Below are 25,628 nucleotides of genomic sequence, written 5' to 3' on the forward strand. Positions count from 1 at the left end.
TTCCTTTCTCAGCCTGGTAACTTCTAACAGAATTGTTCACAGTGAGACAATAACTGGAGATCCTCCCTCTTGCACAAACTGGGATAATCTTCCAGCTTTGTTTGGAATTCCTCACGAATTTGTCCTTTTCAATGCGAGCAGCTTCCACCTGTATTTGAGCACATCAACATTTTTGCCTCCTACCTGCGCTCTCCATCTCTCGGATGCTGGCAGGCAAATCTGTCTGTGATATACAGTGACATTTTATAAAATCCTGTAACTCAATATCACAACAGCCTTCTCTGGATGCTTCCCATCTCAAAGCCTATCACCATGGCAATGAGAATCACATGGCCATTGTATCCAGGTAGAGATGCTGATTAGCTATTCGCGTGACCCCCAACTCTCTCTTATCTTGGAAGTAAATAGACAGTTTAAAGAGCAGCTGTTTACAACCTGATATCCTCCGGACCTGTGGGACTTTGGAAACTCGCAGTTTCACTCACTGTTAGCACACAGACTGCTGCCATTGTCTCCAAGTATAAACACCATGCCCTCTTCTTCCTAATAAAACAATCCAGGCCCTCTTTAATCTGTAATAATCAAACTGGTTAGGCTTACTGTCACGTAGACTTCAGAACCTGTCACATGAGACCCTTTACTTTCCCCTGAATTAAAAACACAATCTTCTAAAGCTCATAATTGTAACAAATGCAAGTTACTGTTCTCTATCCATCTCTTTATCTTTGGCGATCCTAGCTTGTTCAAAGCTCTTTATCCGCTCATGGATTGTCAGTTTGCGATCTTTGATGGTTTCCTGTTGTGTATTGATGTGAATGTCAAATTTCTTCAAGTTGATTTCAAATAGTCTTCAGATTTTTGGCTGTCAACACTTCCTTGGACAGAACTCTATTCCAGATAAAGTCATCATTTTGGGAGTCTGGAGTCCTCCATTTAAGTGGCCATGCCAGTGAAGTTGGATTCTGATGACATATGTTTTGGAACTGGTCAAACCAGTTGAGAACAGATTTAGTTTTATGATCATCCTAGTCCATTTGAGGGATTGTGAATAAGGAACATTGATGAATGCCTGTGAGACGTCTTCTCCCAAATGTAGCCCATGATTCAGAGCCGTAGAGTAATGTTGAGGAACAACAAACTGATAAAACCATAACCTTTGTTGATCTATCTGGGCCCTTTTGATCAAAGACCCTGGTCCTCAGGTGGTTTAAAAGTCACTGAGGACCTGTTAATGCAGTGCGAATCTCTTCACCAATGTCCATATTCTTTGATAGATCATCCTTGTGTTTATATCCCTTCATGGCCTTGTCCCACCCCAGTTCTGTAGCCTCTTTGATCCCTACAGCCCTGAGAACTTGTGTTCTCCTAATTCTGGCCCCTGTGCATGCCCAGTTTCTTTACCCCGCCATTCGGACACCAAGGCCCTAAGCTCTGGTATTCCCTCCTTAAATCTCTACACCCTTAAGATACTCCTGAAAACCTACCTCTGGCTCAGTGATGAATTATCATAGAATTTACAGTGCAGAAGGAGGCCATTCGGCCCATCGAGTCTGCACCGGCTCTTGGAAAGAGCACCCTACCCAAGGTCAACACCTCCACCCTATCCCCATAATCCAATAACCCCACCCAACACGAAGGGCAATTTTGGACACTAAGGGCAATTTAACATGGCCAATCCACCTAACCTGCACATCTTTGGGCTGTGGGAGGAAACCGGAGCACCCGGAAGAAACCCACGCACACACTGGGAGGATGTGCAGACTCCGCACAGACAGTGACCCAAGCCGGAATCGAACCTGGGACCCTGGAGCTGTGAAGCAATTGTGCTATCCACAATGCTACCGTGCTGCCCTAAACTGAAAACTGACTATTTCAAATCTGAGATTTGTAGGTGACAGAACCAAGGTGGATTTCTTTATTGATCTTTTACAGATGTGGGTGTCGCTGGCTAGGCCACATTTGTTGCCCATCCCTAATTGCCCTTGATAAGTTGATAGTGAGCTGCTGCTCTCGAACTGTTGCAGTCCATGAGGTGCAGTACACCCTCAGTGCTCTCAGAGAGGGAGTCCAGGATTTTGACCCAGTGACAGTGAAAGAATGGTCAATATATTTCCAAGTTGGGATGGTATGTGGTTTGGATGGGAAGTTGCAGATGATGGTTGCACCATGTGTCTGTTGCCCTTGTCTGTCCAGGTGGCAGAGATTACGGGTTTGAAAGGTAATGTGCATCTTGTAGATGATGCACACTGCTTCCACTGTGCATTGGTGGTGGTGGGGGGAGTGAATGCTTAAGGTGGTGGATTGGGTCCCAATCAAAAGGGCTGCGTTGGCCTAGATGGTGTGGAGCTTCTTGAGTGTTGTTGGAGCTGCACTCATACAGGCAAATGGAGAGTATTCCATTACACCCCTGACTTGTACCTTGTAGATGGTGGACATGCTCTGGGGAGTCAGAATGTGACTTACTCGCCGCAGGATTCTCAACCTCTGACCTGGTCTCGTAGCCACAGTATTTATATGGCTGGTGCAATGCAGTTTCTGGTCAATGGTAACCCCTAGGATGTTGATAGTAGAGGATTATGTGATGGTATTGCCATTGAACGTCAAGGGAAAGTACTTAGAATTTCTCATTGGAGATGGTCATCTCCTGACACTGAACGGGGGAACATACCAGCTACCATGAGCTGCTCTACCCTTGCAGGTCCCATCAATGAGTGGAGTTGGTCGGTCAGTAATCAGCACTGTCCTGGAATATTGTGGAGTTGGCACAGATATCAGCTTCCCCAATCATCTCCGAGGCTGAGATCACTCTCTGTCTCTGATTTCCAGGTCCATCCTCGGAATCAACACAATCACTCATGAACCATGGCAATCCAATCAGAATGGTGGAATCTTTTGAGGAGAAGGAGGTCATTCCCCCCCCCCCCCCCGCTCCCTCCGCTCCTTGTGGGCCTTAATGGAGATCAGCTCTCCCCTCACCACCGCCTTCAGCGCCTCCCATACCATCCCCACTCGGACCTCCCCGTTGTTGTTGGTCTCCCAAGTACCTCTCTATACTTCCTCGGATCCGCTCGCTCACCTTGTCCGCCAACAGCCCCACCTCCAAGCACCACAATGGGCGCTGGTCCCTCTCCTTCCCCATCTCCAAGTCCACCCAATGCGGGGCGTGGTCCGAAATGGCTATTGCCGAATACTCCGTATCCTCTACTCTCGCTATATGCGCCCTACTCAAAATGAAAAAGTCGATTCGGGAATAAGCCTTATGGACATGTGAGAAGAATGAAAATTCCCTAGCCCCCGGCCTTACAAATCTCCAAGGGTCCACCCCTCCCATCTGGTCCATAAACCCCCTCAGCACTCTAGCCGCAGCCGGCTTCCTACCCGCCCTTGACCTAGAGCGATCCAGTGCCGGATCCAGCACCATGTTAAAGTCTCCCCCCATTATCAGGCCCCCCACTTCCAAGTCTGGGATCCGACCCAACATACGCCGCATAAAACCCGCATCGTCCAATTCGGGGCATACACATTGACCAGTACCACCCTCTCTCCCTGCAACTTACCACTTACCATTACGTACCTACCGCCATTATCTGCCACAATGCTCAACGCCTCGAATGACACCTTCTTTCCCACCAAGATCGCCACCCTCGATTTTTGGCATCCAGCCCCGAGTGAAACACCTGACCTACCCACCCTTTCCTCAATCTTACCTGGTCTGCCACCTTCAGGTGTGTCTCCTGGAGCATAACCACATCCGCCTTGAGCCCCTTCAGGTGCGCGAACACGCGGGCCCGCTTAACCGGCCCATTCTGTCCCCTTACATTCCAGGTTATCAGGGGGCTACCCGCCCGCCGACTAGCCATGACCCCTCCTCGGCCAGCCATGCACCCGCACCCCACACCCGGCCCGTTCCCCACAGCGTCATACCCCCGTCTCGACCCCCCCCCCCCCACTCGCTCCAGCTCCCCTTGACCATAGCAGCAGCAACTCGATCCCCCCCCCCCCCCCCAGCTGGGACCGATCCTTGCTGATTTACTCCCCCCATCGCACTTCCGCAAGTCAGCTGACTCCTGCTGACGCCGGCCACTCCCGCCTCTCCCTCGACTCCTCCCATTGTGTGACACACCCTACTCTCCCGTTTCCCATCCATAGGCTCTCCCCCTTCCCCTTCCATTCTAAGCGCGGGAAACAACCCTCGCTTCCCCGCCCCGGCCCCCTCCAATCTTCAGTGTGGGAAAAAGCCCGCGCTTTCCACCTACCCGCCCCGCCACCTCTGACGCAGCTCCTTTTACAGGCCCAGTCCCCTCACCCCCGACTCGGGGCTCCCCCTCCCCCGCGGGGCCCCATCTCACCGCCTTCCACCACCCCTGTTCCGTTTACCTACCCCCCTCCAAGAGCCCCCCCCGACCAACCCAACCAAAACAGTGACCAACCTGCCCCAACCACCCTCGCCGACCCGAAAGAGAAAAACACAGAGAAAAAGAAACCAGGAGCAAAGCAAAGGCCCCCCCTCAAAAAAAAAGGAAAAAAATAACATATCAACCGCAGTCCCCAATCGCCCATCCCGACCCTCAGTCTGTGTCCAGCTTCTCGGCCTGAACAAAGGCCCGCGCCTTCTCCGGAGACTCAAAATAATGGTGCCAGTCCTTGTAGGTGACCCACAGTCACACCGGCTGCAGCATGCCAAACTTCACCCCGTTCCTGTGCTGCACCGCCTTCGCTGGATTGTACCCGGCCCTCCTCCTCGCCACCTCTGCACTCCAGTCCTGGTATATTCGGACCTCCGCGTTCTCCCACCTGCTGCTCCTCTCCCTCTTGGCCCACCTGAGCACACACGCCCGGTCGACGAACCGATGGAACCTCAGCAGCACCGCCCGCGGAGGCTCGTTAGCCTTGGGCCTCCTCGCTAGCACTCTATGGGCCCCTGGAAGGACCCCGCTCCCATCAGCGAGTTCAACATGGTGACCACATAGGCCCCCACGTCTGGCCCCTCCAGCTGCTCCGGGAGGCCCAGAATCCGCAGATTCTTCCGCCTCAACCGATTCTCCATCTCCTCGAACTGCTCCTGCCATTTCTTGTAGAACGCCTTGTGCGCCTCCACCTTTACCACCAGGCCTAAGATCTCGTCCTCGTTGTCGGAGATCTTTTGTCGAGCCTCTCGGATCGCCACCCCCTGGGCCGTCTGTGTCTCTAGCAGCTCATCAATAGAAGCCTTTATCGGCTCTAGCAGGTCCGCTTTAATCTCTCTGAAGCAGCGCTGGATACCCTCCTGCTACTCCTCCGCCCACTGCATCCATGCTGCCTGGTCTCCGCCCGCTGCCATTTTGTTCTCCCTCGCACCTTCTTCGGGTCCACCACCACCACCTTTTTAGTCGCCCCGCTCCTAGTAGAAACCATATACTATTGGGGAGCTGTTATAATCTCCTTCCCACACTGAGAAACGTCAAAAAAGTTCAGTTGGGGGCCCTGAAAAGAGCCCAAAAGTCCATTTTTGCGTGAGCCGCCGAATGTGCGACTTAGCTCCGCATAGCCGCAACCGGAAGTCCCTGGGATTGAGAATTGATTAGCAGACAGGAAACAGGGGAGTGGATTCTCCGCCCCGCTGCACCACATTTCTGTTTCACCCCGCTGGTGGAATGCTCCGTTACGCTGGCCGGTTGTGGGGCAGCCCCACGCTGTCGGGAAACCCCTGAGCTGCTGTAAAACGGAGCATCCGACCGGGGGAGAATCCAGCCCAGGAAATAGGAATAAATGGGTATTTTCCGAAATGGCAGATGGTGACTAGTGGGTACCCGCAGGGATAGGTGCTTGAGTCCAAGCTATTCACAAAATACATCGGTAATTTGGACGAGGGAGCCAAATGTAATATTTCAAGTTTGCTGACAACACAAAAGTGGGTGGGAATGTGAGTGGTGAGGAGATGTTAAGAGGTTTGAAGGTGATTTAGACAAGTTGAATGAGTGAACAAACACATGGCAGATGCAGTATAACGTGGATAAATGTGAAGTTATTCACTTTGGATGGAGAAACAGAACAGCAGAGTATTGTTTAAATAATGATAGATTGAGAAATGTTGATGTACAAAGGGAACTAGGTGTCCTTGTATACCAGTCACTGAAAGCAAGCATTATGTTCAGCAAGCAGTTAAGAAAGGGGCTGGATTCTCCAAAAATGGGACTATGTCCCCACGCCGGCATAAAAACACTGGCGTTTTACTCCCCAGTTTCCCAAAAAATAAAAGGCTATTCACTTACCTGCAGGGGGCTAGCAGGGACCCGGGGAGCTTCACGCAGTGGATACGGGCCCCCGCACTTCTGGTTCCCAGTCCGCGCATGTGCACGGCGACGGCCTCCAGCAGCCACGCCGAGCGCCATGGCGGACTCGGACCGCGGACAATATAGGCCCCCCCAATCGGCCGTGCGCCGCTGCATCGGACCGGTCCAATCGCTGCCCCAAAGGCCCCTCCCCGGTGCTCGATCCTCCTGTCCCCCACCAGGAGCAGCCGCAAACTGAGGTCTGACCGGACATGCGTGGTTAGAACTACGCCGTCGGGAATTCGGTCGTTTGGGAGTGGAGTATCGCTGGGAGGGCCTCTGGCAATGGCCCCCCAGCCGCGTGCCGTAAATTGCGGACGAGCGACAGAGTGGCGCCGGGCCCGATTCGGTCGGGAACTTTGATTCTCCGCCCCCTCACTGAACGCAATTTTGGCGCAGGGCTGCGGAGAATCCAGCCCATGGTATGGTGACCTTCGTTGCAAGAGGACTTGGAGCAAGGATGTCCTTTGCAGCTGTGCAGGGCCTTTGTGATTTTGTGCAGTTTTGGTCTTTTTATCTAAGAAAGGATATACATGTCATCGAGGGTGTGCAGCAAAGCTTCACCAGACTAATTCCTGAGATGGCAGAATTGTCATATGAGGAGAGATTGGTCGTCTGGGCCTGTATTCACTGGAATTTAGAAGAATGTGAGGAGATCACAGTGGAACAAATAACATTCTGACAGGGCTGGACAGAGACTGTTGTTTCCTCTGTCTGGGGGTCTAGGACAAGGGGTCACAGTCTCAGGATATGGAATAGGCCATTTAGGCTTTTGTAATCTATTCAGCTGTCCAGGGATTCCATACATTTTTTTAACAGTCTCCTCAATTTGTCCTGCCACATTGAAAACATTTGTGTGCACACAGCCCTAGGTTTCTGTCCGGTCCTGCCCCCTTTAAAATTGAGCCATTTAATTTATACTGCCTCTCCAAATTTCTGGAAGCTGAATTCAAATAGTGTCCAAACTGATGGGATGAGTTTGTTCATTCCCAACGCAATACTCTCAGGATCTCGGCAAAATAATAATCTTTATTATTGTCACAAGGAGGCTTACATTAACGCTGCAATGAATTACTGTGAAAAGCCCCTCGTCGCCACATTCCGCCGCCTGTTCGGGTACACCAAGGGAGAATGCAGAATGCCCAGTTCATCTAACAGCATGTCTTTCGGGGCTTGTAGGAGAAAACCAGAGCAGCCAGAGGAAACCCACGCAAACACTGGGAGAACGTGCAGATTCCGCACAGACAGTGACCCAAACGGGAATCGAACTTGGGACCCTACTGCTGTGAAACAACAGTGCTAACCTCTATGCTATAAACGGCTCCTTTATTTCTGCATCAATTGTTTACCGATTGACCATGTCAATGGCTGGCACACAACTGAAACATCCCCACTCTGACACAGTACAGAGAATTATTTGCCGATGCAGAAGTGGCCTTGCACCCTGCTTTGTTTTGCCAGGCCTGGCTGCATTTGAGGCCCGTGCTGCATGCTGCAAATGGTGTATTTTATGGGACAGGCTCTTCATACCTTTTCACTTGTTGGGAGAGAGGTGTGGGGGAAGAACAGTGGGGGACTTCCTGGGCTACATCCGGCCCACAGGTCGCACGTTGGACAAACCTGGAATAGGATCTCTGCACAGAAGCAGGCCATTTGGCCGAGCAGACTTGTGGCGGCGCTCATGATGCACCTTCCAGCCACTTCACTTTGCCAATTGCTTCTCATCCTTTCCCCCTGTATATTTTGACCCAGCTTCCCCTTGAGTACATCCATGCCGTTCCCCTCAATGACTGCAAATGGTAGCAGCTTCCGCATTCTCACCACATTGAGCAATTACTCTATTTCCTGACAACGTTGCTGCAATCAACACAAAATTAGCAAAAGAGAGTGGAAGAAAAGAAGAAGAATATAAAGATAAGGTGATAGGGAAATAATGCAGTACAGCCATTTAAATTGGAAGTCAGGAAGTACAAACCAATACAACTTTGAGAGGATTTTACCGGTGATTTCTGAATAGTATCAAATACCTCAACCTGGCTTTCTGTATGTACTCTTTATAACTGGAGGATCTAACTTGAGGAAGTTCAAATTTCCTCACTCTCTTGAGGAAGCTTTTTTTTTCAAAGTTCTCAGAGATTTCACTGCGTTGTTGAAAGTTGAGGAAGTGTTGGAGAGGTTGAAGGAGAGATCGGAATTGGTGCAGGGATTGGGGTTAATGTGCATCATTGGTAGATTTGCAGTCTACACACTTCCTTACCTGGATGGACTTGATGCTGAATCCTAGTGAAACCGCGAATAAAATGGTTGGGAAACCCTCATTCTGGAGAGGATCGCAGAGCTCCGATTACTTTACCAGCCCTGCATCTGCTGGGAGCACACTCTCCTTCAAGCCAGAAGATTGGGGATTCAAATGCCACTCCAGATGCTTGAGCACAAAATCTAGGCCAAGAGTCTAGTGCCGAGGGAGGGCTGCACAGTCTGAAGTGCCGCCCCTCAGTGGTGAATGCTAAACTGAGGTCCGGTCTGTCCTCTTAAGGTGGACGGTTGAGCTCTCATTTGAAGCAGAGCACGGGAGTTCACCCGGGTGTCCAGGCCACTATTTATACCTCAACCAACGTTCACTGAAATAGCCTATCTTGTTGTTATCAAATTGCTGCTTATGGGACCGTTGCTGTGCATAAAAAAAGCCACCACATTTCCTACCTTATGACAATTATTAGATTTAAGAAGTACATCAGTTGTTGGAAAGGACTTTGGTGTGTCATGAGGTTATGACTGGTGCCAAATAAATGTAAATTATTTATTTCTTCTGAGCAACAGTGGGAGGCTTCTGATGATTCCCGAGTATCTTTTTCAGCATGTAGTGCACACTGTACACTTTTCACCCCAAGTGGTGGCTGTTGCGACCTTTAAAAATACATTAGTATTTGGAGTGGATGATGACGTTGCTGGACACCAGCAAACAAGGTGCCTTGATGCACCATCAAGCCACTCTCTTTATAAATGCAACCTTTACTAGTACACTGCATAGTGCTTCGAGGGGTGGGGGGGGAGGTGGGGGGTGACCTGTCTCTGAGCCAGTGACATGTTGGAGAGTGAGAACACCTCAAAGAGCTTCCAATGCTGGTAAAATGCTACAGAGGGTGGGAACCGGGTGGGATTGGGAACTCACCCTATCACCATTTAACCTAATTGTCCGGAAAAAGTAAATTGGCCGTTTAAAAGTAGTTTGTTTTTCAATAGCTCCTCTTTCCCACGATATAGGGTAAAGGTAAAGTTGCCATAGTTTACTATCTCCTTTTGAGGGAGAGAGCTGACTGGTGGTGACTTAACCTGAGGGTCACCACACCTCAGGTGAGGGGCAAGGTTGAGAAAGCCTCTCTCTGGATATCCTTAGCCAGTACTGAAATTGAACCCATGCTGCTGGGCTTGCTGTCAAACCTGGGGGGGTCACTGGTTAAGATGTGAATCAGCACTTGGTGACGATATCGAGGGAGTGTCTGAGGTAGATCTCACGTGCTGTGGCATTGGAGTGGCAGCTTTTTTCTTGTTTTGATATCAAGTATCATTTTCAGTCCAGTATGCTGATAATCCGCCTTGATCTTCATTCCTGTGTTCATTCACCTGTAGCCTCATTGGCTGTTGTTTTCTTGAAGTGCATTCCTGACTGATAACCCATCCCAGTTCCAACAGCATGACTTTTAACTACATTAGATCTGATTTTGAGGATGCTTGGGCCTCGCTTATTTTTCAAAGGCTGTGAAAATCTCCAGAGCAGTTGTGCTCCATTTTAATCTTTTTGTCAATGTCTTGTGCATTTAAATGCCCTGAACCAAAATTATAGTGTGGCGCCAAAAGCTTTATTTTGCTCTAGCACGCTCTCTCTCTCTTTTGCCCTCCTGCACCCCTGGGGATCGGTTGATGACAGAAGCTGGAAACATTGCAAAAAGAGCCTGGCCTGTAATTAGTCATAGCAGCAGTCGATGTGTGGGTGGAGGATGGGCAGACGGGGTTGCTAGGCAACTGCATCAGCACCATGCACGGGGCGGTAATTGCCTGGGCCTGTCTGGCTGGCTGGCAGCATGTCGGGGCCTGCTCGACTGCTGTTCCTTCTTTGGGGTGGGAGGGAGAGAAAATACCCACCAATTAAATGAGCTGGCGTACAAGTGGTGCAGTGTCTGCCACCTGCGCTTCCTAACTGCATTCATCATCAAGATTTTAGCTGAAATTTATTCCCTTCCTGAGAAATAAAGGAAGCATTAAATTCGACAGCCTGAAAAAACCCACTGTGTCTCTATTCTATTCTGTGTGTGTGTGTGTGTGTGTGTGTATGTGTGTGTCTGTTCCTCTCTCTCTCTGTCTCTTTCTCTCTTACTGTGCGTCTGTGCCTCTGTGGGGGTGCATCTCTGGGTGTGTGTCTGTCTGTCTGTCTCTCTCTCTCTCTCTCTCTCTGTCTCTCTCCTTGTCTCTCCCTCTCTCTCTCCATCTCTGTCTCTGTCTCTCTCTCTCTCTGTCTCTCTCTCTCTCTGTCTCTCTCTCTCTGTCACTGCCTGTCTCTCTCGCTCTGTCTCTGTCTCTCTCTGTGTTTCTCTTTGTCTCCCTCTCCCTCCCTCCCTCTCTCTCTCTCGGTGTGTGTGTATCTCTCTCTCTCGGTGTGTGCGTGTGTCTGTGTGTGTGTGTCTCTCTGTCTCCCTGTGTGTGTGTGTGTGTCTCTCTTCTCGGTCTGTGTTTGTCTCTCTCTCGGTCTGTGTGGCTGTCTCTCCTCTCGGTGTGTGTCTCTGTCTGTCTGTCTCAGTCTGTGCGTATGTGTCTGTCTGTCTCTCTCAGTCTGTGTGTCTGTCTCTGTCTGTCTCTCTCTCTCGGTCTGTGTGTGTGTGTCTGTCTCTCTCGGTCTGTGTGTCTGTCTCTCTCTCTGTCTGTGTCTCTCGCTCTCTCTCTCTCGGTCTGTGTCTCTAGCTCTCTCTCTCGGTCTGTGTCTCTATATCTCTCTCTCGGTCTGTGTCACTATCTCTCTCGGTCTGTGTCTCTATCTCTCTCTCTCTCTGTCTCTCGGTCTGTGTGTCTCTCTCTCTCGGTCTGTGTGTGTCTCTCTCTCTCTCTCTCTCGGTCTGTGTGTCTCTCTCTTTCTCTCGCTCGCCGTCTCTCTCTCTCGCCGTCTCTGGCTCTCCCTCTCTGTCTCTGTGTGTCTCTCTCTCTTTCTGTGTGTCTCTCTCTCTTTCTGTGTGTCTCTCTCTCTTTCTGTGTGTCTCTCTCTCTTTCTGTGTGTCTCTCTCTCTTTCTGTGTGTCTCTCTCTCTTTCTGTGTGTCTCTCTCTCTTTCTCTGTGTCTCTCTCTCTTTCTCCCGCTCTCTCACGCTCACTCCCTCGTTCTTTCTCTCTTGCACTCTCTCGTTCTTTCTCTCTTGCGCTCTCTCGTTCTTTCTCTCTCCCATCCGCTCTCGCTCTCTCCCTCTCACTCCCTCTCACTTTCGCTCCCTCTCGCGCTCTGACTCTCGCGCTGTCTGTTTCTCTCTCGCGCTCTCTCGTTCTTTCTCTCTCCCATCCGCTCTCGCTCTCTCCCTCTCACTCCCTCTCACTCCCTCTCACTTTCGCTCGCTCTCGCTCTCTGACTCTCGCGCTCTGACTCTCGCGCTGTCTGTTTCTCTCTCGCGCTCTCTCGTTCTTTCTCTCTCCCATCCGCTCTCGCTCTCTCCCTCTCACTTTCTCTCGCTCTCTGACTCTCGCTCTCTGACTCTCGCTCTCTGACTCTCGCTCTCTGACTCTCGCGCTCTGACTCTCGCGCTCTGACTCTCGCGCTCTGACTCTCGCGCTCTGACTCTCGCGCTCTGACTCTCGCGCTCTGACTCTCGCGCTCTGACTCTCGCGCTGTCTGTTTCTCTCTATGTCTCGCGCTCTCTGTTTCTCTCTGTCACACGCTACTCTCCGTATATCTTGCGCTCTATCTCTCTATGTCTCGCGCTCTCTCTCTCTCTCTGTATGTCTCGTGCTCTCTCGCTCTCTCTTTCTGTACTTCTCGCGCTCTCTCTCTCTCCCCTCCCCCTCGGTTTGTCTCGCGCTCGCGCTGAGGTCCTGGGTTTGATCCCGGCCCTGGGTCACTGTCTGTGTGGAGTTTGCACATTCTCACCGGGTCTGCAATCCCACAACCCAAAAGATGTGCAGGCTAGGTGAATTGGCCACGCTAAATTGTCTTTAATTGGAAAAAAATAATTGGGTTCTCTAAATTTAGTTTAAAAAAAGGGTTTGTCTCCCGCTCTCTCTCGGTTTGTCTCTCATTATTTCGCTGTCTCGCTCTGTCACTGTCTCTCCCTCTCGGTTTGTCTCGCTCACTCTCTCACTCTCTCTCTCGGTTTGTCTCATGCTCTCTCGGTTTCTCTCGCACTTTCTCTCACGCTCGCTCTCTCTCTCGCAACTCTCTCGCTCTTACCCTTGCTCTCTCACTCGCTCTCGCTTGGTCTCTTTTGTCTCGTTCTCGCTCTCGCTCTGTCTCACTCTATGTCTCTGACTCCCTCTTTGTCTTTTCACTCTTCCTCGGTCTCTATTTCTCGGTCTCTATTTCTCTCTCTGTCTCTCTGTGTCCCTCTCGCTCTGTCCCTCTCGCTCTGTCCCTCTCGCTCTGTCCCTCTCGCTCTGTCCCTCTCGCTCTGTCCCTCTCGCTCTGTCCCTCTCGCTCTGTCCCTCTCGCTCTGTCCCTCTCGCTCTGTCCCTCTCGCTCTGTCCCTCTCGCTCTGTCCCTCTCGCTCTGTCCCTCTCGCTCTGTCCCTCTCGCTCTGTCCCTCTCGCTCTGTCCCTCTCGCTCTGTCCCTCTCGCTCTGTCCCTCTCGCTCTGTCCCTCTCGCTCTGTCCCTCTCGCTCTGTCCCTCTCGCTCTGTCCCTCTCGCTCTGTCCCTCTCGCTCTGTCCCTCTCGCTCTGTCCCTCTCGCTCTGTCCCTCTCGCTCTGTCCCTCTCGCTCTGTGTCCCTCTCGCTCTGTGTCCCTCCCTCTGTGTCCCTCCCTCTGTGTCCCTCCCTCTGTGTCCCTCCCTCTGTGTCCCTCCCTCTGTGTCCCTCCCTCTGTGTCCCTCCCTCTGTGTCCCTCCCTCTGTGTCCCTCCCTCTGTGTCCCTCCCTCTGTGTCCCTCCCTCTGTGTCCCTCCCTCTGTGTCCCTCCCTCTGTGTCCCTCCCTCTGTGTCCCTCCCTCTGTGTCCCTCCCTCTGTGTCCCTCCCTCTGTGTCCCTCCCTCTGTGTCCCTCCCTCTGTGTCCCTCCGTGTGTGTCCCTCCGTGTGTGTGTGTGCGTCTCCCCGGGTGCGCCTTCCCTGACCCCTCTGCGTTTCCCCCGCTCCCTGACTCCTCTGCGTCTCCCCCGCTCCCTGACCCCTCTGCGTCCACCCCGCTCCCCGCTCCTTCTGCGTCTCCCCCATGTCTTTCTCTCTCTCTGTTGTTAGGACATCCTGGGCTAGTGCCACACATCCCGGTGTCACAACACAAATGAATTAACCAATATTTCTTATAAAAATTCCCAAAGTCTTTGATCCTTGGCTGCCCAATAATTACAGTCAAAAGGTTTGTAGGTTGAAACACAGTTTTTAGCAAGAAAAATGCAGTAAGTACAACTGGATAACAACAAGCTAATCCCTACTACCTACGTTAACTGTCTCACCCTCTACCCACACATACAAGACAAACATAAAGGGGTGGAAAGGGGTAAAAAATAATAAGGATGAAGGTCAAAAGATGAGTCTTTCCAATCGTGGTTCTTTAGCACACTTTCCTCACAGCACACTCACTGAAAGTCTCTGGTTACAGCAGGTTATGGTCTTTTTTGCAGAGTCATTCACTCTGGGTCCTCGTAGAAAACAAATGCAGTGCTCACAGGCAGGAGGTTTTCTGGAGAGACACTTTATTTCTTATCAAACTGGGTCTTCAGCTCAAGTTTCGCATTCAGGCCTCTTTCTGGAGAGACACATTATTTCACATCAAACCTTGCTGTCAGCTCGTGGTTTAACTTCCCGCCTCTACAGTCGCAAGAGAATGACACCCAGTCTTGCTGGAGAGGGAGTCAGTCCACACAGTGGCCTTTTGGAGATAATTAGTTATTTTTAGAGAGAGTTAGTTAAACCCCTTCATCCAGGCTTCCAGAATCAAAAGTGAAACCAAACTGGAACTGAAAACATTCCAGTGGGATCAGATCCAATCCCCACCTGTTACCAGGCAGAGCACAGTCTTTTCGGCCAATCAATTGGCCATCATCCAAGTCAATCACACCGAGACCTCACCGAAGCCGGCCAGTCTGCAATCACCAATCTAAAGCAGCACAGCCTTCTGGAACCTTCTTTTCGAATTAAAGGCTCAAGCTTCCTTTTGCTTGAATTGAAGATAAAGGCTGCATAAAAGACACATGTCTCTTAATCATCCATGGATCAAAAATGTAACGGCAAAAATAAAAGAAAGTGGATATAAGTGAATAAAGACGAAGGACCCTTAAGTGTTAAGGGATATAAGGGAATAAAGAGGAAGGGCCCTCTGTGCCCCGCCCCCTCTGTGTCCCTCCCTCATGGTGAGCAATTGTTGATTTTAATGTTCCAGTCACAATTCTTAAGTGGTTATCAAAAATGTTTAAGAGACTCTTTCACAAACAGGGCCTGAAATTAATGAAACTTTACAACTGGGTGACAAATCAGTAGCCCAGAGAAGAAAATTATTCAACTGTAGTACAAATGTCCTTCTATACTGCCAGTTATCAGACACTGGCGGTGACACTTGGAGATATGACCCTCAATTTGGGATGTAAAAAATCATAAGACACTATTTAGAAGAAGAGCAGGAGGTTCACCCCAGTTTGCCAGTCAATATTTATCTCAACCAGCATCACTGGGATAGTTCATCTGTTCCGCACTTAATTGCTGTTTATGGGGTTTGGCTGTGCACAAATTGGTTGCCACGTCTCCTGCATTACAACAGTGACTACACTTCCGAGTACATTGGTTATAAAGCATTTTGGGGATGTTCTGTGATTGTGAAGAGGCAGCACCTCAACACAAGTCTTCCCTCCTCCACTGGGAAGACCATTTTTGTTTTTGAATGCCTCTGCTGATCTAAAGCCGGTTGTTCTACATTAGAATTATTATTATTCAGTATTCAATGAACTTGTAGTTTGAATGTTTTACTTCATTGGCACATTGTTGCTCATTCCTGTCAAGTTCGGAGTGTGGCCCCGAACCGAAGTGAGACTCCACAAGGGATCCTCATGCCCTTGAACCTCCTGAGGTGCCATTTCAGTACCTGCGCTGTTGTTTAAAAATATTGACTTGTTTACTTCACAGAAACCGCACCATGACCCAGCTTGGCTTCTGTTTATGGGCCAGTTCCATCCAGTTTCATTTGCCTCTGAGCGACTTGCAGGCCTAATGTGCAGGAGATAATTTTAATACAAATATGGGGAAAAAAACAATTTTATATTTGGATTTGTTTATTGTCACGTGTACAGAGGTACAGTCAAAAGTATTTTTCTGCGTGCAGCTCAACAGATCATTTGCACATGAACAGAAAATACATAATAGGGCAACATAAGGTAAAGAATGTAAAGGTATCGGGTGAAGCATACAGGAGTGTAGTATTAATCAGGTCAGTCCATAAGAGGGTCATTTAAGAGTCTGATGACAGCGGGGAAGAAGCTGTTTTTGAATCCGTTCGTGCCTGTTCTCAGACTTTTGTATCGCCTGCCCGATGGAAGAAGTTGGAAGTGTGAGTAAGCCGGGTGGGAGGGGTCTTTGATTATGCTGCCCGCTTTCCCCAGGCAGTGGGAGGTGTAGACCGAGTCAATGGATGGGGCGCAGGTTCATGCGATGGACTGGGCTGTGTTCACGACTCTCTGTAGTTCCTTACTGTCTTGGGCCGAGCAGTTGCCATGCCAGTTTGTGATGCAGCCAAATAGGATGCTTTCTATGGTATACCTGCAAAAGTTGGTAAGAGTCAATGTGGGCATGCTAAATTTTTGAGAAAATATAGGCACTGTAGTGCTTTCTTGGTCGAAGCGTCGGTGTGGGAGGACCAGGATAGATTTTTGATGATGTGCACTATATCCACTGCTTGGCTCGTTCATGTTAGAACCAGTTGGAGGCCAATTTAAAAAATGGTGGCTGTCCATTGCTGTTGCCCAGAATTCCTGAATGGAATGAAATCTGTAACCTTCATAGCATGAGCTCTTACTCAGAAAAGCCTAAGATTCAGCTGGTGCAGTGTGCTGTAGGCCCAGGGGTCTGTATCCCAGTACAGTGTGCTGCAGGCCCAGGGGTCTGTATCCCAGTACAGTGTGCTGTAGGCCCAGGGCTCTGTATCCCAGTACAGTGTGCTGTAGGCCCAGGGGTCTGTATCCCAGTACAGTGTGCTGTAGGCCCAGGGCTCTGTATCCCAGTACAGTGTGCTGCAGGCCCAGGGGTCTGTGTCCCAGTACAGTGTGCTGTAGGCCCAGGGCTCTGTATCCCAGTACAGTGTGCTGTAGGCCCAGGGGTCTGAATCCCAGTACAGTGTGCTGCAGGCCCAGGGATCTGAATCCCAGTATGGTGTGCTGCAGGCCCAGGGGTCTGTATCCCAGTACAGTGTGCTGCAGGCCCAAGGGTCTGTATCCCAGTACAGAGTGCTGTAGGCCCAGGCGTCTGTATCCCAGTACAGTATGCTGTAGGCCCAGGGGTCTGAATCCCAGTACAGTGTGCTGCAGGCCCAAGGATCTGAATCCCAGTATGGTGTGCTGCAGGCCCAGGGGTCTGTATCCCAGTACAGTGTGCTGCAGGCCCAAGGGTCTGTATCCCAGTACAGAGTGCTGTAGGCCCAGGCGTCTGTATCCCAGTACAGTATGCTGTAGGCCCAGGGGTCTGAATCCCAGTACAGTGTGCTGCAGGCCCAAGGATCTGAATCCCAGTATGGTGTGCTGCAGGCCCAGGGGTCTGTATCCCAGTACAGTGTGCTGCAGGCCCAAGGGCCTGTATCCCAGTACAGTGTGCTGTAGGCCCAGGCGTCTGTATCCCAGTACAGTATGCTGTACGCCCAGGGGTCTGAATCCCAGTACAGTGTGCTGCAGGCCCAGGGATCTGAATCCCAGTATGGTGTGCTGCAGGCCCAAGGGTCTGCATCCCAGTACAGTGTGCTGTAGGCCCAGGCGTCTGTATCCCAGTACAGTATGCTGTAGGCCCAGGGGTCTGAATCCCAGTATAGTGTGCTGCAGGCCCAGGGGTCTGTATCCCAGTACAGTGTGCTGTAGACCCAGGGGTCTGTGTCCCAGTACAGTGTGCTGTAGGCCCAGGAGTCTGTATCCCAGTAGAGGGTTTTCTATCCCAGTACAGTCTGCTGTAGGCCCAGGATGCTCTATCCCAGTGCAGTGTGCTGTAGGCCCAGGGGTCTGTGGCCCAGTGCAGTGTGCTGTAGGCCCAGGGGTCTGTGTCCCAGTACAGGGGTTTGTATCCCAGTACAGTGTGTTGTAGGCCCAGGGGTCTGTATGCCAGTACAGGGGTTTGTCTCCCAGTATAGTGTGTGGTGTTGGGTGTTCTAACACACAGAAGAGCCAACACAGTTGCATATGGTACAACACTTGTTTATTTAAACTCACTATTTACAACTTGGTCTTTGCACTCTGCACGTGGGGGGCTCCCTGCTTGTGGTGTTTCAACAGCTCTTTCATGCTTCCTTCTCCCCAGACCTACTGACCTCCAGGTGTCGTGCTCGTGCTTTTTATGTGGTTGGTGTTCTTGTCTGTGATTGGTTGTGGTGTTGTGTACTCTGATTTGCCTGTTAGTGTGTCCATCATGATGTGTGTGTTTGAATATCATGACATCCCCCCTTTTTACAAAGATATGTGCCTACGTGGTAATAAATATGATCGTGACGTGAGTGCATCTAAGAGTGTGTGTGTGTCGTGTGCAGCATGTGTCTATGACGGAACTATGTACATGGGGCGATGTCGAGTGCGTCACATGAATCCAGTTGTACCATAACATAACAGAAATGCGAACGAGAGAAGAAGAAAAAAAATTTTGAACAGTTGTCCAGTCAGACGACATCTGGAACGATAAACAACAACAGGTTATCATGTAAAATTGTCCAACTTATTAAACATATGAACTGTATTATAAGTCCATTCTAATGGGTTTGCGACGAATTCGGGTTGACCGCCTTAAGGGTGGATCAAGAACCACCGGCTGCTGTGCAGGCATGGCCATGGGTGGCGATGGAAAGGGCGTGATGTGCGGCAGCTCCACAAAGTCATCCTCGGAAGCCTGTTGAGGATCTGGCGTGTTGTGTGGCTGTGAACGTGGAAGTCGGCGAAGGGCGCGCCGATTGCGGCGACGCACGGAACCATCCGGCATGCGAACCAGGAACGAGCGGGGAGCCACTTGTCGGAGGACTTCGGCCGGTGCTGACCAGCCACCATACGGTTGATGGACGCGTACTTTGTCTCCGGAGGACAGGGGGGGCAGGTCCGTCGCTCGTGTGTCGTACCGACCTTTCTGGCGATCACGCTGCAGTTGCATGTCCCGAAGAACCGCCTCATGGTCTGTTGTCGGTGCCAGGACGGAAGGTACCGTCGTCCTGAGGGAGCGACCCATTAGTAGCTGCGCTGGCGAGAGGCCCGTGGATAACGGGGCCGATCGATAGGCCAGCAAGGCAAGGTTAAAGTCCGATCCGGCATCAGCCGCCTTGCACAGGAGCCGCTTTGCGATGTGGACACCCTTTTCAGCCTTCCCGTTCGATTGTGGATGCAGAGGGCTGGATGTCACATGAGTGAAACCATATGCTGCGGCAAAGGACGACCATTCACGGCTGGCAAAACAAGGTCCATTGTCTGACATGACAGTCCTTGGAATGCCATGGCGAGCAAACGTTTCCTTGCAGGCCCCAATGACTGCGGACGACGTCAGATCATGGAGAGGCATGACTTCCGGGTAGTTTGAGAAGTAGTCTATAATAACAATGTAATCTCTGCCGAGCGCGTGAAATAGGTCAACACCCACCTTCGCCCAGGGGGACGTCACCATCTCGTGTGGTAGAAGTGTTTCCGGAGGTTGCGCCGGCTGAAACCTCTGACAGGTTGTGCAGTTGAGCACCATGTTGGCTATGTCTTCATTAATACCCGGCCAATATACCGCCGCCCGGGCCCTTCGTCTGCATTTTTCGACACCCAAGTGGCCTTCGTGTAGTTGACGAAGAATCATCTGGCGCACACTGTGTGGAATGACGATCCTATGCGATTTCATAAGGACCCCGTCTATATTGGTGAGATCATCTCGCACATTGTAAAACTGGGGGCACTGCCCTTTTAGCCACCCTTCCGTCATGTGGCGCATCACTCGCTGCAGCAGAGGGTCAGTCGCCGTCTCTGCGCGTATGTGGGCCAGACAAGGATCATCAGCTGGCATATTTGCTGCTGTCAGAGTCACGTGTGCCTCAATTTGACGCACGAACCCCTCCGCATCTGGTGGTGTGCTCACTGCTCGGGAAAGAGTGTCCGCCACTATGAGTTCCTTCCCCGGAGTGTAGATCAGTTCAAAATCGTACCTCCTGAGTTTGAGTAAGATGCGCTGGAGGCGAGGAGTCATGTCGTTCAGGTCTTTGTTAATGATGTTGACCAGGGGGCGGTGGTCAGTTTCGACCGTGAATCGTGGCAGGCCATACACATAGTCGTGGAACTTGTCCAGTCCAGTTAACAAGCCCAGGCATTCTTTTTCGATTTGCGCGTAGCGCTGTTCGGTAGGGGTCATGGCTCGTGAGGCATACGCAACCGGGGCCCATGATGACGTGCTGTCTTTTTGCAGGAGTACCGCTCCAATACCAGATTGGCTGGCGTCTGTTGAGATCTTTGTAGGGCGAGTCGCGTCAAAGAAGGCCAGCACTGGTGCCGTGACCAGTTTGTGCTTGAGCTCCTCCCATTCCTGCTGATGCGACTGGTGCCAGTTGAATTCCGTCGATTTTTTTACGAGATGGCGCATGTTTGTTGTATGAGAAGCCAGGTTGGGAATGAACTTCCCAAGGAAGTTGACCATGCCCAGGAATCTTAAGACAGCCTTCTTGTCAGCCGGTCGTGGCATGGCTGTGATGGCGCTAACCTTGTCTGCATCGGGACGGACCCCGGACCTTGAGATGTGGTCCCCGAGGAATTTCAGCTCCGTCTGGCCGAAAGCACACTTCGCACGGTTGAGACGCAGGCCATTTTGCCGTATGCGGGTGAAGACACGTCGAAGACGATGCATGTGTTCCTGCGGAGTGGTGGACCAAATGATGATATCGTCCACATATACACGTACCCCTTCGATGCCTTCCATCATCTGCTCCATAATGCGGTGGAATACTTCAGATGCCGAAATGATGCCGAATGGCATCCGGTTGTAGCAGAATCTGCCAAAAGGGGTGTTGAATGTGCATAGTCTTCGGCTGGCCGGGTCCAGTTGGATCTGCCAGAATCCTTTGGACGCATCCAATTTAGTGAATATGTTGGCTCGCGCCATCTCGCTGGTGAGGTCTTCTCGTTTTGGGATGGGATAGTGTTCCCGCATGATGTTGTTGTTCAGATCTTTTGGATCTATACATATACGGAGCTCGCCAGAGGGCTTCTTTACACAGACCATGGAGCTGACCCATGGCGTGGGCTCCGTGACCTTGGATAGGACCCCTTGGTCCTGAAGAATCTGCAGTTGTGCCTTGAGGCGGTCTTTGAGAGGCGCAGGAACCCTGCGAGGTGCGTGAACGACAGGGATGGCGTCCGGTCTGAGTCGAATCTTGTACGTGTGTGGCAATGTCCCCATGCCTTCAAAAACCTCCTGGTTGTGAGCGAGGAGGGAATGGAGATTCGCGTGGAACTCAGCATCCGGGAAGTCGGATATCTCATCTGGAGAGAGAGACATGATGCGCTGTACCAGGTGAAGGACCTTACACGCTTGTGCGCCCAGTAACGAGTCCTTTGATGAGCCCACAACTTCGAAGGGGAGTGTGGCCGTGTACCCCTTGTGAGTCACCTGTAGCTGGCAAGATCCTACGGACGGGATAACGTTCCCGTTATAGTCAACCATCTTAAGCCGGGATGGTGTGATGAGTGGTTTGACCTTCATGGCCTGGACTGCAGAGTAAGCAATCAGGTTGGCGGATGCGCCGGTGTCCAGACGGAAGGCGACGCGCGATCGGTTGACCGTCAGGGTGGCACACCACTCATCGTCTGGATTGATGGCATTGACCTTGTTGACATCAATGACGGCAACTCTGAAGTCATCCTGGTCATCTGCATCACTTAACTGGAAGTCTTGATGCGTGGGCTGGACGGTCCTGACTCGTGTGCGAGGTTGTCGAGGATGCGCCGGATCCATGGGTTGAGCCGCACGACAGCGGGCTGCGTAGTGGCCTATCATGGCACATCTGTTGCACTGTTGGTATTTTGCAGGACATTGCCCTTTTAAGTGTAGACCTCCACACTTGCTGCACGTCATGACGTCACGGCGTTCGTTGCGCCACTGCGCATGCGCAGTGCGATCTTGCGGTGGGCGCGCCTGCGCAGTGCGTCCCTCGTTGTGGCCGTTATTCTTGGCGCGCACCTGCGCGGGAGACCGCGAAAAGCGCGGGAAGCGGCCGCTGTCGTCCGGGCCGTGGGGCGGGAAGAAATCGACGGCCTGGATGCGTTCAACGTCGTGGGCGGCCTGGCTTGCCGATTCGACGGCTGGGGACCCCCTCCGTGCCAACTCGGACGCCTGGAATCGGGCAAAACGGCAGGTCGCATTTTCATGGAGGACACAGGCTTCCACAGCAGACGCTAAGGTGAGGCTCTTTATTTTAAGAAGCTGCTGGCGTAGGCCACTGGAGGCAACGCCAAAAACAATCTGGTCCCTGATCATGGACTCTGTGGTGGTGCCGTAACCGCAGGACTGCGCTAGAATCCGGAGGTGCGTCAAAAAGGGTTGAAAAAGCTCCTCCTTACCTTGCAGGCGTTGCTGAAAGATGTATCTTTCGAAAGTTTCGTTTACTTCAGTTTGAAAGTGCTGGTCCATTTTGAGGATGACCGTGTCATATTTGGCCTGGTTTTCGCCTTCCTCGAACACCAGTGAATTAAAGACATCATTTGGGTGGGGGCCTGCGTAGAAGAGGAGCATTGCAATCTTCGAATCATCCGAGACATTCTGTTTTTCGGTGGCACGGATGTACAGGTCAAATCGCTGCCTGTAGAGCTTCCAGTTGGTGCCTAGGTTCCCCGTGACTTGCATCGGCTGCGGTTTGCCGGTGTGGTCCATGTCCAGAATGGCAGGTTGGTAGGCAGGTATCGATCCACTCCTGTACCATGTGGTGTTGGGTGTTCTAACACACAGAAGAGCCAACACAGTTGCATATGGTACAACACTTGTTTATTTAAACTCACTATTTACAACTTGGTCTTTGCACTCTGCACGTGGGGGGCTCCCTGCTTGTGGTGTTTCAACAGCTCTTTCATGCTTCCTTCTCCCCAGACCTACTGACCTCCAGGTGTCGTGCTCGTGCTTTTTATGTGGTTGGTGTTCTTGTCTGTGATTGGTTGTGGTGTTGTGTACTCTGATTTGCCTGTTAGTGTGTCCATCATGATGTGTGTGTTTGAATATCATGACATAGTGTACTGCAGGGGTTAGTATTCCAGTACAGTGTACTGCAGGCCCAGGGATCTGTATCCCAGTACACTCTGCTGCAGGCACAGGGATCTGGATCCAGTACAATGTGCTGTAGACCCAGGGGTCTGTGTTCCAGTACAATGTGCTGTAGACCCAGGGGTCTGTGTTCCAGTACAGGGGTCTGTGTTCCAGTACAGGGGTCTGTGTTCCAGTACAGGGGTCTGTGTTCCAGTACAGGGGTCTGTGTTCCAGTACAGGGGTCTGTGTTCCAGTACAGGGGTCTGTGTTCCAGTACAGGGGTCTGTGTTCCAGTACAGGGGTCTGTGTTCCAGTACAGGGGTCTGTGTTCCAGTACAGGGGTCTGTGTTCCAGTACAGGGGTCTGTCTTCCAGTACAGGGGTCTGTCTTCCAGTACAGGGGTCTGTCTTCCAGTACAGGGGTCTGTGTTCCAGTACAGGGGTCTGTGTTCCAGTACAGGGGTCTGTCTTCCAGTACAGGGGTCTGTCTTCCAGTACAGGGGTCTGTCTTCCAGTACAGGGGTCTGTCTTCCAGTACAGGGGTCTGTCTTCCAGTACAGGGGTCTGTCTTCCAGTACAGGGGTCTGTCTTCCAGTACAGGGGTCTGTCTTCCAGTACAGGGGTCTGTCTTCCAGTACAGGGGTCTGTCTTCCAGTACAGGGGCCTGTCTTCCAGTACAGGGGCCTGTCTTCCAGTACAGGGGCCTGTCTTCCAGTACAATATGCTGTAGGCCCAGGGGTCTGTATCCCAGTACAGGGGTTTGTATCCCAGTACAGTGTGCTGTAGGCCAGGCGTCTTTATCCCAGTACAGTATGCTGTAGGCCATGGGGCCTGTATCCCAGCACAGTGTGCTGTAGGCCCAGGGATCTGTATCCCAGCACAGTGTGCTCTAGGCCCAGGGGTCTGTATCCCAGTACAGTGTGCTGCAGACCCAGGGGTCTGTATTCCACTCCAGGGGTCTGTATCCCAGTACAGTGTGCTGTAGGCCCAGGGGTCTGTATCCCAGTACAGGGGTTTGTATCCCAGTATAGTGTACTGCAGGGGTTTGTATTCCAGTACAGTGTACTGCAGGCCCAGAGGTCTGTATCCCAGTACACTCTGCTGCAGGCACAGGGGTCTGTATTCCAGTACAGTGTGCTGTAGACCCAGGGGTCTGTATTCCAGTACAGGGGTCTGTATTCCAGTACAGGGGTCTGTATTCCAGTACAGGGGTCTGTATTCCAGTACAGGGGTCTGTATTCCAGTACAGGGGTCTGTGTCCCAGTACAGTGTGCTGTAGGCCCAGGAGTCTGTATCCCAGTACAGGGTTTTCTATCCCAGTACAGTCTGCTGTAGGCCCAGGATGCTCTATCCCAGTACAGTGTGCTGTAGGCCCAGGGGTCTGTGGCCCAGTGCAGTGTGCTGTAGGCCCAGGGGTCTGTGTCCCAGTACAGGGGTTTGTATCCCAGTACAGTGTGCTGCAGGCCCAGGGGTCTGTATGCCAGTAGAGTGTGCTGTAGACCCAGCGGTCTGTATTCCAGTCCAGGTGTCTGTATGCCAGTACAGGGGTTTGTCTCCCAGTATAGTGTGCTGCAGGGGTTAGTATTCCAGTACAGTGTACTGCAGGCCCAGGGATCTGTATCCCAGTACAATGTGCTGTAGACCCAGGGGTCTGTATTCCAGTACAGGGGTCTGTGTTCCAGTACAGGGGTCTGTGTTCCAGTGCAGGGGTCTGTGTTCCAGTGCAGGGGTCTGTGTTCCAGTGCAGGGGTCTGTGTTCCAGTGCAGGGGTCTGTGTTCCAGTGCAGGGGTCTGTGTTCCAGTGCAGGGGTCTGTGTTCCAGTGCAGGGGTCTGTGTTCCAGTGCAGGGGTCTGTGTTCCAGTGCAGGGGTCTGTGTTCCAGTGCAGGGGTCTGTGTTCCAGTGCAGGGGTCTGTGTTCCAGTGCAGGGGTCTGTGTTCCAGTGCAGGGGTCTGTGTTCCAGTGCAGGGGTCTGTGTTCCAGTGCAGGGGTCTGTGTTCCAGTGCAGGGGTCTGTGTTCCAGTGCAGGGGTCTGTGTTCCAGTGCAGGGGTCTGTGTTCCAGTGCAGGGGTCTGTGTTCCAGTGCAGGGGTCTGTGTTCCAGTGCAGGGGTCTGTATCCCCAGTGCAGGGGTCTGTATCCCCAGTGCAGGGGTCTGTATCCCCAGTGCAGGGGTCTGTATCCCCAGTGCAGGGGTCTGTATCCCCAGTGCAGGGGTCTGTATCCCCAGTGCAGGGGTCTGTATCCCCAGTGCAGGGGTCTGTATCCCCAGTGCAGGGGTCTGTATCCCCAGTGCAGGGGTCTGTATCCCCAGTGCAGGGGTCTGTATCCCCAGTGCAGGGGTCTGTATCCCCAGTGCAGGGGTCTGTATCCCCAGTGCAGGGGTCTGTATCCCCAGTGCAGGGGTCTGTATCCCCAGTGCAGGGGTCTGTATCCCCAGTGCAGGGGTCTGTATCCCCAGTGCAGGGGTCTGTATCCCCAGTGCAGGGGTCTGTATCCCCAGTGCAGGGGTCTGTATCCCCAGTGCAGGGGTCTGTATCCCCAGTGCAGGGGTCTGTATCCCCAGTGCAGGGGTCTGTATCCCCAGTGCAGGGGTCTGTATCCCCAGTGCAGGGGTCTGTATCCCCAGTGCAGGGGTCTGTATCCCCAGTGCAGGGGTCTGTATCCCCAGTGCAGGGGTCTGTATCCCCAGTGCAGGGGTCTGTATCCCCAGTGCA

The 25,628-nt window shown here is 51.9% G+C and overlaps 1 protein-coding gene and 1 long non-coding RNA gene across 2 annotated transcripts in view; one reads left to right on the plus strand and one right to left on the minus strand.

Moving 5' to 3' along the window:
• The window catches only part of LOC140395351 (uncharacterized), a 133,662-nt gene extending 124,983 nt beyond the window's left edge, over positions 1–8,679 (minus strand). The window contains exon 1 of the long non-coding RNA XR_011936166.1: positions 8,569–8,679. This is a non-coding gene — a long non-coding RNA (uncharacterized lncRNA). The remainder of the gene's footprint in view (positions 1–8,568) is intronic.
• The window catches only part of LOC140395346 (Krueppel-like factor 7), a 116,548-nt gene that overhangs the window by 72,491 nt on the left and 18,429 nt on the right, over positions 1–25,628 (plus strand). The gene's annotated exons all lie outside the window — the stretch shown is intronic.

The sequence above is a fragment of the Scyliorhinus torazame genome, chromosome 2, assembly GCF_047496885.1.
Source record: "Scyliorhinus torazame isolate Kashiwa2021f chromosome 2, sScyTor2.1, whole genome shotgun sequence".
Lineage (NCBI taxonomy): Eukaryota > Metazoa > Chordata > Chondrichthyes > Carcharhiniformes > Scyliorhinidae > Scyliorhinus > Scyliorhinus torazame.